The sequence below is a fragment of the Neopelma chrysocephalum genome, unplaced genomic scaffold, assembly GCF_003984885.1.
Source record: "Neopelma chrysocephalum unplaced genomic scaffold, ASM398488v2 Primary Assembly neopelma1_64, whole genome shotgun sequence".
Taxonomy (NCBI): domain Eukaryota; kingdom Metazoa; phylum Chordata; class Aves; order Passeriformes; family Pipridae; genus Neopelma; species Neopelma chrysocephalum.
In genome coordinates, this window is record NW_020897721.1 from 1,999,856 (window position 1) to 2,012,878 (window position 13,023).

Genomic DNA, 13,023 nt, shown 5'->3' on the forward strand with positions numbered 1-13,023 from the left:
GCACCTGCCTGACCCAGCCCTTCACCCCACCTTCCCAAGGTGCTATACCAGCACCAACTAACCCTCGCAAACACTTGCAAGCTTGCACCCTGAGCAGTAAATGCATCTAACAAGCCATTCCCGACAGCTGTGAGCTATCATGAGTCCATTGGACCCAGTAGCATGGCACTGGCTTGTGGTGGCAGGATGTTGCTTCACTGACTGGATCATCCCAAACCTTAGTGGCCAACCCCACTGCTGGTGCAACTGGGTGGGATTGCAGGGGCTGCACCTTGAGCGCAGACGGTACCTTGAGTGCTCCTGTGGCTGTCCCCTCCTTCGCAGCTCCTTGGTCCTGTCCAGGCAGGAGCTGCTCCGCTCCCCGCTCCTGGGATGAGCTGCAGAGGTGTGCTCCTTTCGGGGTTTTCTGTGGGGCTGTGACTGAGTCCCTGCCCACATCCAAGGGGATGACACATTCCAGTGTTGTGTGACACTCACCCTGGCTCCTGGCCCTGCCGCAGGAGCCCCGGGCAAGAAGCACAGAGCACAGGGCAGGGTGCACGGCTCCGTAGGGTCCCGGCGGCAGGACAGTGTTTATCTCCCGCTCCATGCACTGCTAAGTCAACACTGGTGGCCATCCACCTCCAGGAGATGTGGGAATTCGCAAACCCAGGAAACAATAAAAATTCAGCACAGCTGACAAACAAGCGGCCCTCGGAGTGAGAGATAAGACAGCAGCATAAACCCAGCGGGTGCAAGCAGGTAGATCTCTGTTGATTCAGAGGGTGGCACACACTGTCTCTCCCACTTATCTCCAGGGGCCTGGTGAGGCACCTGGAATGTGGTTACCTGCCATGGCAAACCCACCTTCCTCAGAAGGCAGAGGGCTCAGAGCCCCTTGGTCTTGTAGGCAAGGCTGCGTTTTTCTTGTCCAAAGCAAAAGGACAATTTGGTTTATGTTGCCCATGTTGGTGGGAGAGGTGGTGGCGGCAGAGGAAGTACCAGGCATAATGGAGAGGGGTGAGCCAGTGAGCACAGGGCACAAAGATGTTGTGGGGTGTCACCCATGGCAGGAACAGGCACTGGTAGAAGTGTTGGCTGTACTCAAGGGGGTAACTGGCATAGAGGGTTGAGCTTAGGAACACAGATCTCCCTCTTCTCCCCTTCCCCCTTCTGAGACATCACTCTTCTAACTTCCAAAGAACCTTTCCTCCTCCCTTCAGGACTCACTTCCTGGTGCATACCTGGCTTCATGCAGTCTTTTTGTTGTCTTTGTGGGGGCTGAGAGCAGGTATAGCAATCAGGGGGCAGAAGGCAGCCCCTGAAGCTCAGATGGTGGGGCTGGGGCTACCTTGTCTTCTTGGCACTGAGCCCTGCATCCACAGCTTCTCCCAGCCGTGCCATGATGCCTGGCAGAGGTGTGGGGCAGGTTGCAGAGCCCTGTAAGCCCCACAGTTTAAGCAGTACCTGGGAGCTGCAGTCAGCCTGCAGCACTGTTAATACGCTCTCCTCTCCTTGCAGCAGAAGTGACAGGACGTTTAGTGTCCTCTTGTGGAGTGTGAGCCCTCACTCCTGTCACAGCGGCTGAGAATGAGCCCTTCAGGGACTGGAAATTGTAAGTGGCGTTTCAAAGTGTGCAGCTCAAACAAAAAAATAAAAAGGTGCTGAAGAGCAAGTGTTTTTAGGGCAAAGGATGCTCGGTGAAGTGACAGGCAATTATTTTCGCAAATGCTAACGAATAAATGGACTTCCTCTTCATTATCAGGCTACTTCACAGTCGTCAGCAAATAGCTCCAATGACAATTAGCAAATTTCTAAATGGATTGAGAAACTGGCTTACACACAGATACCGATGCAATGAGGTGAGGCGATAGCCCAGCCTCGCTTCCCACCTTGCCTCCTAGGGGGGGTTTCCTGCGTGCTGGATGGGTGAGGCATTCAGCTAACTGTTATTTTCTTCTCAGCCCTTTCTCAGAGGGAATGACTCTTGAATGAAATCCAGCAGTTTAATTTTGGTTTGATATGAATGGGCTTTGAATGTATTTAACGTTTAAAGGCAGCTATTCAGCTCGGAGCCGGTGCCAGAGGAGCAGCAGGAAGCAGAGCAGACCCCCGGGAAGTGCAGTGGTGCTACCACAGCTCTTTTCTTCCCTCTGCAGGCCACACTCTGATTTTCACTCCTGGATCGTCCCATAAACCTGGAGCAAGACCATGACTTCAAGACTCCCTGTATTATTTTTGTTTGTTTAACCTGGGTGAGTCAGGGATTCCTGTGCTGAGGCAGTGATAAAATGCCATGCAGAGGAGTGAGGGAATGTGCTGGTTTCAGTGGGAACCTCGGTACCTGGTCAGGATGCTTTGTGCCCCATCACACCAGGGGAAAGCTCCCACCTCCATGGGCTGGAAACTGCTGCTGTCCCATTCCTGGGGACAGGGAGAGGTCCCTGTGCAGGATGTTTGTGCTCAGTTTCAGCCATGCAGTGCTGGTGCAGAGTCAGGTGGGCTCACATGGGAGGTGCTTCATTTGGCCTTTCCTCTGGTCAGGGAGCTGCAAGCATGGACCTCTCCCAGCAAGTGGCACTGACCATCACTTGCCCCCTCCTCACTCCCTCCCAAAGACCTCCTGTAGCTGCTCCCTGAGCACTGTGAACCCATAACCCTGTCATCTGCACGTAAACTAAGGACAGCCTTGACACACAGGACAGTTCCAAGTTACCACACAGCTTTTGCTTCACCTAATTAGGACAGTTAAGGGAGTTTAGTGAGAGGAGAGGTGTTACCAACCAGTCACTCTTGGCTGAAGTGAACATTACTGAGAGTGGAGCCTCATCCCAGCTGCCTTTGTCCAGACAACTCATTTCCTGCCCCGAACAAGGGCTTGTGCCTCCCTGTTCAGCTAAGCAACCTCTTCTGGTTGCCCCTTCCATCCCCACACATCTCACTGGGAAACTTCTCTGACTGCTGGGAAATTAAGGTGAGAAGTCACAGAAGGAGTTTCAGGTCACACTTCCAGCCATGGCTGCCTAGAAAAATCATTCTAGGACCAAGTAGACTTAGGCTGGATAAAATATGTCACATCTACTGAGTGACTTTTTTGACTAACAGCCAGACTTTGAAAAATATTAGCAAGGGTAAAACATTAAGTGACAGAACAAGGACACTTTAGATGAAGAATGTTGTTCTCTCTTTAATTTACTCCCCTGTACAGCCTTGCAAAGATCTCAGCAGAGTAAGTGTCCTTATTGATGGATACGCTATCCTTGTTAAGATGGGACAATATACTTATTTACAGCTTTCATCATTGTCATGAAGGCACAAAGCAAACAGATATAACTAATGAAGATTTAGCTATTACAAAATGTCTTTGCCAGCTCCATGCAGAAGTCTGAGTAAAAACCCTGGAAAGAAATCTTTATGTAAGAGCATTTTTAACGAATTTAAGACACGAAGAGATGTAGTCGTAGTTTGTATTAGGACTCTGGGTATTGCTTTTCTGGAAAGATGTCTCGAGTTTGGAGTACAAATGAAGTGAGCCTGAGAAACAGCAAGGAAGTGAAATCCACATCTGAGCTGTAAATTAGCATGTTCCTGGTGATGCCCCACAATAAAGGTGTTATGAGCTGTGACCATCAGCTACCACCAGAGAGATGGAGATTCAGTAATAACAAATGAACAGAGCAGAAGAGATGGAGGAGCTGCAGTAATAACGTGTCCACTTTGTTTGATCCTCTCTGGGTCCCTCTGAAGATGACAGCCAGCCATGGGGGAGGGCAGGGGGAGGCAACTCGTGCTACCTGGGACAGTGATGCTCCAAAGCAAGGCAGGTATGGTAATGTTTCACAGACCCTGCAAAACACATGTTTTGTAGGTAGTACAGGAACAACTGGATTCCCTTGATACAATCCATTGTCTGAGAATCACATGGAACTTAGACCAAGACTGGTAAAACTGGAGGTGGTGCATGATCACCTGGAAAGCTCCTGCAGGGCAGGGAATAGAATGCCTGTCTCTGTTTCCCAGTATGACCTTGCACAGTCCTTTCACAAATCAAGCAGTGGGGAAGAAAACAGTTCTTGCTAAATGATTCTGACCTGTGCTTTGTGAAAAACTGAAAAAGCACTCCCTAAACACAACTAAAAAGTGATCCAAGGCATTTACATTTTCACTATGTGGTCCATTTCAAGAGAAAATGCCCCATGACTAAAACACAGATGTCAACAGCCTGGATGTTTTGGAACTGTGAATTCAGACAGGTATCAGCAGCTTGATCCATCTCCGCTTGGTGACTATTTAAAAAAATCCTTCTCCTTCATGTAAGGAGAAAAACAGCAGGTAAGAATTAGATCCATCAGTTTTAGAGTTAGGAGGCAGAACAAGGGCATTCTCCCTTGTGACAGATCAGTCAGTGTTTGGGGGTTTGGAGGTTGCCCTCACCAGGAGGTGAGGTCTGGTACAAAGCCACTCGTCTAGAAATAATAAAGTCCAATAGAAGAATGAAGGAAAGGATTCTTCCCAGCTGGAACTTTGTCCCAGAGCTCTGCAGAGCTTTTATTAAAGTTACAAGGTTTCCCCCACGATCTTCTGTTCTCCTTTTTTCCCTCCTCACGTTCAGCTCCCTCATTCAGTGTCTGTTTCCCACCTCTGCATCAGGGTGCCAAGGAAAGTGTCTCTGCCAGCACAGTTCAGCTGCTGACCCTCCCTTGAATGCAGCCTTGAGTGTCTGGGGCAGCAGCTACTCTTGCTCTAGTGAGTGGTCTTTTCACATCCAGGCTCAATGAAAGACAACTATATTTCACTGTCATTTCCCTGTAGTCGCTGTGTTATGGACTCATGGGAGTGGAAAAAAAGTTCATGCCTTTGAGTCAAACCCTATAGCTGCAAGATCCTCTCTTTAGCTTCAGCAAGAGCTTGCTGTAAAGCCTGTTGATCCATTTCTAATTGAAACACATTTCAAAGCAAACGGGACAGATAAGATACTTTTTTTTGGTAGAAAAGAGAATTTTTGAATTGATGCTGAATTTTCTTTGACTAGTCAATAAAATGGGTGTCAAAAAGCTCTGAAGGTCAAGGATATATATGAAGAGAGTACAGTCTTCAGAGTTACTATCCCTAAGGAAAAGAACCAGAAAGGAAGGCTGAGACAAAATGGTTACTGAAAGAAAGAAAGAAAGAAGGGGAAGGGGGGTGGGGGGGAAGCAGGAAAAAATAATAAAATCAAACTTAATGGCTTGCTACAGTTTGTGGGGACTGAGGAAACAAAGTCTGGAACTGAAGGAGTTGTCAGGCAGTGAGATAGGGTTACACATCCTCCACACACAGCCTGCAGTGTTGGCTTGATTAGGCAAAAGGACTTGGGATCACTACACAGAGAGGCGCCTTGCTCCCTGTCAACTTGCACAAGTAATCAGCATCCCAAAATGACAGCTCCCTCCAGGGCTGAGATTTCTTAAAACAAAACCAAAATAAAAAGCCTCTTTGGTCCAGTTTCAAACCTAGCTGCACTACCAAAAAAAAAATAAATTATAAAGAGATAGAAAGACTATGACATTCTCCAGCAACATCCCCAATGCTAATCTTCACTGTGATAATAATAACAATAATAACAATGACTTATATCATTCCAATACCGTAGTTGAGCAGCTCATATTCTGAGGAATACATCAGGCTTGATAAACTACTACCATCAACTCACACAGTGTGATGAGACTTAGCGTGGGAGGATGCTGATGTTTCGTGATGCCCTGGAGAAGCTGAGGACAAAATGAGATAAAGACTCCCCCATGTGGAGCTGGATTTCCAGGGAGGGCTTTGAGTATATGGAAGGGGAATCATCCAGTTTGGGACACTGGCCAGGACACAAGAAATAATGCCCTCGTTCTTTGCCAAAGCATCAGCAAAGCTTTGTTACTGCCAGTTCCAAGCCTTAAAAATTCTTGAGCTGGGGGCCAAAATTGAATGATATTGGCTTAGATATCATGAGGACTTCTTTTTCAGCAGAGAAGTCTTTTTGCTCTTTCTGGTTTCTGTTCCCAGTGGATGCATTTTTATACTCTTCTCCACCATAATGAATTCTAACAGCAAGTCTCATATTTGCATGAAATTTGGGAAGTTTACTGCAGTCCCATGGCTCCAGAAACTGGGACTTTAGGGAAAACAATAAACCTCACCAGTTGCACAGGAGAATTTGCCAATGCTGGTGCTCAGCTGAGGCCCCTCTCCACTCTTACACTCCCACACTCTCCTGGCACAGCCTCTGCTCTGAAATGTGCAGCCTTCCAAGCTGCAGCTCCAAGGACGGGTTTCCAAGAGGGCCCCCAGAAAAAAGCTCTTCAGAGAGCAATTAAACTGATGAAAACAGCTTTTTTTTTTTTTTTTTTTAGATGTACATCCTGGTGTAGGAGGCTGCGGTGTCAGAGGAAGGTGTGAGGTCTCACACACCCATTCTGAGGGTCAGAGCACACTGCTGCTCTGGATTCCCTACTGACTATGGGGGTTAACCTCATACTTCAGTTTTTCCTTTCTGGTAGGACTGATAGATTCTTTCTCTTCTGATCCATCATTTATCTTCATAAATCTTGTAAAGACTCCGTATTCACAGCTATTAGTTCTCTACCAAATTTAGTCAACCAATGCACCCTGTGGGACGTGATGCTCACAAGGGCCAACACACCCTCACCACCTCCTCCCTGTGATCACCCCAGGAAATTCCCCTTCCAAGTCCAGGCAAACAAATTCCTCAGATCACTCCTGGCAGTATCTGTGGCTTTTCTCCTCCCACCTACAAGAGTCCTGCATGCAGGGAAGGCAGGAATGGTGTCACAGAGCCATGTACACACCTATTAGCCTCGTGCTATAACCCAAAGCAGAAGGGGCGACATGTTGGGCTGTCTGCAGAGGGGACAGATCACTGCTGGCAGGTCATACAAGAGGCCTGGCCACTGTGTTACGTGACAGACCTGACAAGGTCCCAGGGAAGAGGAGCAGTGGCAGTGCAGGCTGTGGGCAGGGGAAGAGAGGGGGTTTCCAACCCAGCCAGGGGTGCAAACAGCACTATGAACCTACAGCTCCCACTCAGTATTCATGGGAGCTGTTTGACTCGTGTCTTTTTTTGGCAAATATGCAGCAGAACAGCTCTGAAGTTGCTCAATTCAATTAAAAACAAACAAAACAAAAAACTCCCACACCCCACTAGTCAAAGACACAAGCTCTCGAAAACCTCTTTCACTTTTTGCTAACTTGCCTTTCTGTGCCCAAGGTTTAATAAGGTAGGTTTAATATCTCTCCAGAAAAAAAAAATTAGTCTCCCATAAATCATCAAGTTTACTGCAGCACTTAAACCCTTCTTGTCCTTCAGTGCTCTGTTAGAATGGGATTGATTCACCCCTGCAGACCTTGAGGCGAGGTCCCTTTAGCTCAGACGGCTCTTTGCCACCTCCTGTGCCCTGCTTTGCCCCAGCTGGTGCGGGAAGTTGGTCCCGGTCCCCAGGGATGCCCACCCAGACCTGGCATCATCCCGGGACGGTGCCCAGCAGTGATGCGCCGGCTCCCGGCTCTGCAGACGCAGTTACCAGCAGATGGCAGCTGGAGATCGCGGAGGGAAATTTGGGTGTTCTCTGTTCTTGTAAGTGCAGCCCGTAAATCCTGGGTGACCTTGGCACGGGCATGGCCTCACCACCCAGCGGGGACGTGACCTTCCCGCTTTTCACCCCAAGCAGGGTGGGGGATACACCAGGAGCCCCAGCAAGGACAGAGAGAAGAGGCTGGGAAAGACACCGTGGTTATCCTTTCCAACATAGGAAGTAGAAGAGGGGGGAAAACTACAAATTCACAGGTCACATCTCTCCTCTCTCCACCCCAAGCTCAACCTCTCAAACTACAGAATCATTTAGATGTCATTTTCCAACCTGATCCCACCCCCGACTTGCTCATGCAGGTCTCAGCCAGCCCTCAAACGCATTTTAGGCAGAGTAACTCAGAGCAACCCCTGTTCTCCCTCCATATCACACTGCTGGGCTGCAGAAATCCCCCAGAAGCAAGCATTGGTCTGTTATTATTGCTTTTCCCTTTCCTTTTCAGGTCCCACTGCTCAGAAAAGTCCCTCCCTCCACCCCAGTCGGTCCTGCCACAGGATTTGCTCACTGCTCCATGCACAACTCCTGCTCCAGCTCCACAGCCTCTCCTGAGACGTCCTTCTTGCTCTTCTTCACTCTATTCTTCTTCCTCCTCCCAGCTGAAGGCCTAGGTGGGCTGTCTCAGAGAAAGGAGAGATGCAACCCCAGCTCACAGAAGACAGCTGTGGGAAGGAACCATCCTCACCTGCTCACCCAGAGGAGCTGGCTTGGAGGAGCTGCAGAAGTGAGAGGATCCACCCAGTCCCTGATACATTGATTGAATAATTGATTCCTTGTCAAGAGGCCATGATGGGCTCTGCTAATGCACCTGCTTGGGTTACCCTTTCAGGCCAGGCAATAGGAATGCTTTATATTAAAAGTATACTAAATTAACAAAGGTACCCCCATCAGCTTAAAAAGGTTCCCCGTTGTCCAAGGGCCTGATCCACATCTGGCCCTGAGTTATAAGGAAGCACTGTGCATCATCTGGGCCCCCAAACATGTAGGACAAAGCTGTGTCCCACCAGGGTGACTTTTGGGCAGCCTATTCCACAGCCCAGTGTGGGGTCCACTGAACCCCTAAGCAGTTTTTATGCCCAGGAGGGCGTAAAAGAACTTCTTGTCCCAGCTCCTTGCACAGGCAGCACAGAGATTACTCACACACAGAAGCTTTTCTTGGCAAGGACAAAAAATGCAAGAAGTATTTTTTATTTCCCATCCCACCCCCAACCCTCAAAGCTTAAGTTCTGCAGAAACCAATGAAGCTAAAAAAGGAACTGGACAACACATCAAGCACTACCTATTTAATCCAGCCCCAGTTCCTCATTTACCAATGTCAGCCTCCTGTCCAAGCTTGCTTTGGCTTTCATCTCTTCTCTTATCTGTGGGCTGCCTCTGGTTTGCCCCTTCTGGTTGCTACTGCTTTGATCTCTTGAACCTCTACTACCAGACCCAAATCCATGATAGCTTATGCTGAAGAGTTTCCACTTTTTTCCTTTTGTTACAGTCTTTAAATTCTTCCTTTGCTTCTCCCCTGCACAGATTTCTTCTGCGCAGAAAATGAGCATTTTAGATGTCCAGCCTGGGCAAGTGACCCTTTGACAGTTCCTCAGACCCTTGGACATTTGCACCCCTGTGCTGCTGGTTTCTCATTTCTTCCATCCCAATACAGCAGCAGTTACCACGTGCAGGCTGACCTGGCTTGGTGAGGTCTGCAAGAGCCCCAGGAATACTCAGAGAGGTTTGCCTATGCCATGGTATCTGATTCCTACATGGCACAGAGAGTGTCTACTGTTCCATAAATAAATTCCTCAGACAAACATGGGAGACACAGTGGGAACTCAATTCTGTGTGTTAACTCATTTGATTGCAGCTATATTTATCCAAAGGTGGGTGGTGATTCTTTATTTCGTCATGAATACAGCGAGAAGAGGAAAAAAGACAACAGCAGTAGGACAAACAGGGGTTTTGCAGAAAGTTTTGCTATTCCCAGGTAGAGAAGTAGCCATCATGTAGTTATGGGAGGACTCATCTTTCCCATCCTGGAGAGTGCAGAAGCACTACAGTAGAGCCAGAGCATGGAAGTAACTGTGTATTCCATGTGAATGGCACTCAGCCTGCTTGCTCAAAAAGCAGCCGCTCATGTTGTTCTCCAGTAGTTTTAGAATAGCTATGTGCAAAGGAAGTGTCCTCATTTGTAGTTGGAAGTGTGGGAGAAGAAAAACATGAGAATACATGGTTCTGCCTTGAACTTCCTAATTCTTCACCCTAAGGGACAGTGTCAGGGCAGAGACTGTCCAACCTCTCCCTTGAGGCCTCTGGCTGATCCAGATCATGCTGAAAAGGAGCAGGGTCACTGCACTGAGCTGTCTGCCCCAGACCTACCTGAGACAGCCATCTCCCCCCATCCCCAGAGCCACTGCAGGGTGGGGGCTCTTCTACCCCAGCCCCTGAACTGCTGCCCAACTGCAGCTCAGCATCAGGGAGAGCAGCTGGGGCAGCAGGATCTGCCTCCCCCTTACAACCTCCCCAGCCCTGCTGCCTCTCCTCAGGCTGATTCCTTTTGAAAGCAAAGCACATAACATAAGGCCTGTGTTTATTTTCCCCTTAAATTAGGGTGGCTTGATTTTAATTGAGACATCTGCCAGAATAAGGCACATTTGTGCAGCTGTCATCAGAAATGCATACTTGCTCTTTTCTCTTTCATTTTCTTCATTTTTTCCTTTTCCATTTCCTTTTAATTTTCTTCTTTCTCTTTCTTTTTTCTTTCCTTCTTTCTTTCTTTTTTTCTCTTTCTTTCTTTCTTTCTTTCTTTCCACCCTCATTCCTTCCCTTCTCACTTCCCTTCCTCTCTTCTCTCCTTCATATATCAGGTTGCTTGATGAAACCCTTTCCAGGCTAAGCTGCCCTACTTCCAGACAACAGGATTCCCAGGGAAATCTCTGGGAGACCCAGCTGAACTGGAGGTGTCTCTTCCCTCAGAGGCCAACTCTGTCCTCCCTATCTGATGTGCAAAAAGGTTGCTGTGCTTCACCATCCCCTCTTCATGGGGATCAGGTGCATTTGTTCTCATATACCTGGCCACACACTGGTAGAACTGGGCAACCTGTGCAAGGTACCTCCAGAGATAGGGCTGCAGGGGACAGACTGACACAGCCCATGTCTCACAAGGAGTTTTCCACTGCTGTGGCCCAGACCTCCCTATAATAATGTGAAGTTTGGGAATTCAGATGCTGAAGGGTGGCTCTAAGTTCATATTGGTCCCAGACTCAAAGCTGAACAGCACAGCTGTTTCAGGACTCTAATGGACAGTAGTCAGGACATAGGACACTGGGAATGGCTCTGAAAAGAGTGGTTGGCCAATAAAGAGAGGGGTCTTGCTGGTATCCTGTGTGGCACCACCACCCCAGCATCCTCTAATCTCCCTAATCCCTTGCTTTATATCAAAGAAGTCTACTTGACATTGTGGAAAGCAACCAGGGAGATCCAGCCCTGCCTGGATGAGAAAAAGGATCCTTTTTCTTGTCTTGAACAGCTGGAAAAAGCCTGTAGCCTGAGAAATTGGCTGACCTTCTCGATGCATTCAGCTGCCTGGCCTTATATTTGTCCTTTAAATAATTTGTCAAAAAACAAACAAGCCCCAAACAACCAATCAGCAGGAATATAAGAGCCCAAACAAAACAAGGGACTTCCTTTTCCATCCTTGCCCTTCTGCAGTTGCTGGTCTGAAGCAATTTAATCTAAACCAGGCTGCAGCAATTGCTGGAGAAAGCAATGTCCGTGATGGGTACTTAGAGACTGGAGCTCGCCTGCCGTGCACTGTCCAGGGGTTTATTACCTGCTGAAAAAGCTTAATGTGATTCAGGTGCTACGTGATGTCCAGATGGCGTGGCAGAAGCTGCTTGGAGAGTGCTATTGATAGAAGTGCTGCTGGGTGAATGCAGAAACATTAGTGCCGAATGTGATATTCGGTCCCAGTTCATCTATTAATGCAGAAACAGAGGAATGGCTGAGCTGGTCAGGACCAGAGGTCCATCCATCCCAATTTCCTGTCTGTGGCAGTCAGCCGTAGTAGGTACTTGAGGCACAATATCAAAACAGGGCATGCAGATCATGGCTCAGGGCCAGTGATTTGTGGTGCTGGGATTTCCGGAGCCAGACATAGTGTCTTTGTATTTAATAGCCCCTGGTGAGTTTTGCTTCCAGGAATTTACCTAGCTAATTCTAAGTCTCTTTGTATCCACGGTTTCCTGTGGCAAGCAGTTTCACAGCTTAACAACACGTATTGTTTAGGGTTGCCCATTTTTTCATGCCCTGAAGCTGGGTGAGTGTTCTCTGTTGGATGCCACTCAAGATCAGCCCCGGATCCAGCTCACACATCAGAATGGATGGGTGGATGGAGTCTGAAATAACTGTTGTGATCAGATGGGCAATTATCAGTAGGCCACAAGCACGGTTGTGTTTCAGGAGCCAAGGCACAGCTCCTCACCTGCCTGGTTGTTAACAGGTCACATGGTGCTGTCTGCATTATGGACAAAGTTTTTGAGAGGGAATAGGAAAAGAAGAAGTGATTTGTATGCACAGACTTGTAAGCAAGACCTTAAAGTGGGAAGTCCTACAGGGAGAAAGGACAAAGCATCCATCGTTGCCACACATGAGAGAACTGATTTCTCTCTGGAGATCAGTGAGACTGACCTAGAAGATACAGTTGTTCCTTTCATCTGAGGACTGACAGCTTTCAGGCTAAAGCCCACCAAGTGGCTGGGCCTTGGTAAGGTAGAATAGCTGTGTTTAAATTAGGTCACTCAAGAAGTTCATCTTATCAAAGCCACCTGCATCATTTCTACCCTTATCAGGAATAGTAGTTGATGGGGATTGTTCGGCAAGCTATGGCTCAGGCATGGGGGATTTAGAAATTATTCTCAAATCCACATATGGTAAAAGCATCACACTGCTTTATTTCCCCACCAAGAAGAGGGATGCAGCAGAAGTGGGAATGTTTTCTACTTAGAGTCCAATTTCCGGAATTGCTCAGCTCCCATTTAGGCAACAAAGTCATTGGCCAGATGTGGTAAAGAGCCAGTCAAAGGGTTGGTGCTTTGTCACCCCTTTATTGAATGAGGAATTCAAAGCCTTCTCAGCTGACTGGCAGCCTTATCCAAGGGCTATTTATGGATCTAGAGACTGTTTAAAAGCTTCATGGTTTACCTCAGGCACACACTGGATGGTCAGCACATTTTTGGGGGAAAGCAGAGTACAATTCAAGATTTTCTGCAGCATTTTTGTTCACCTGACACATGTGCTCCAAAGACAGTGAAAGATGAGAAAATAATATGGGCTTGATAAATGACCAAAAGAAAGTTTCCGATCTGTAGTGGTTCCCATTATTCTTCTTATTTTTGGCATCAGCAGAGTTATGGCAATCTCCCCCTTT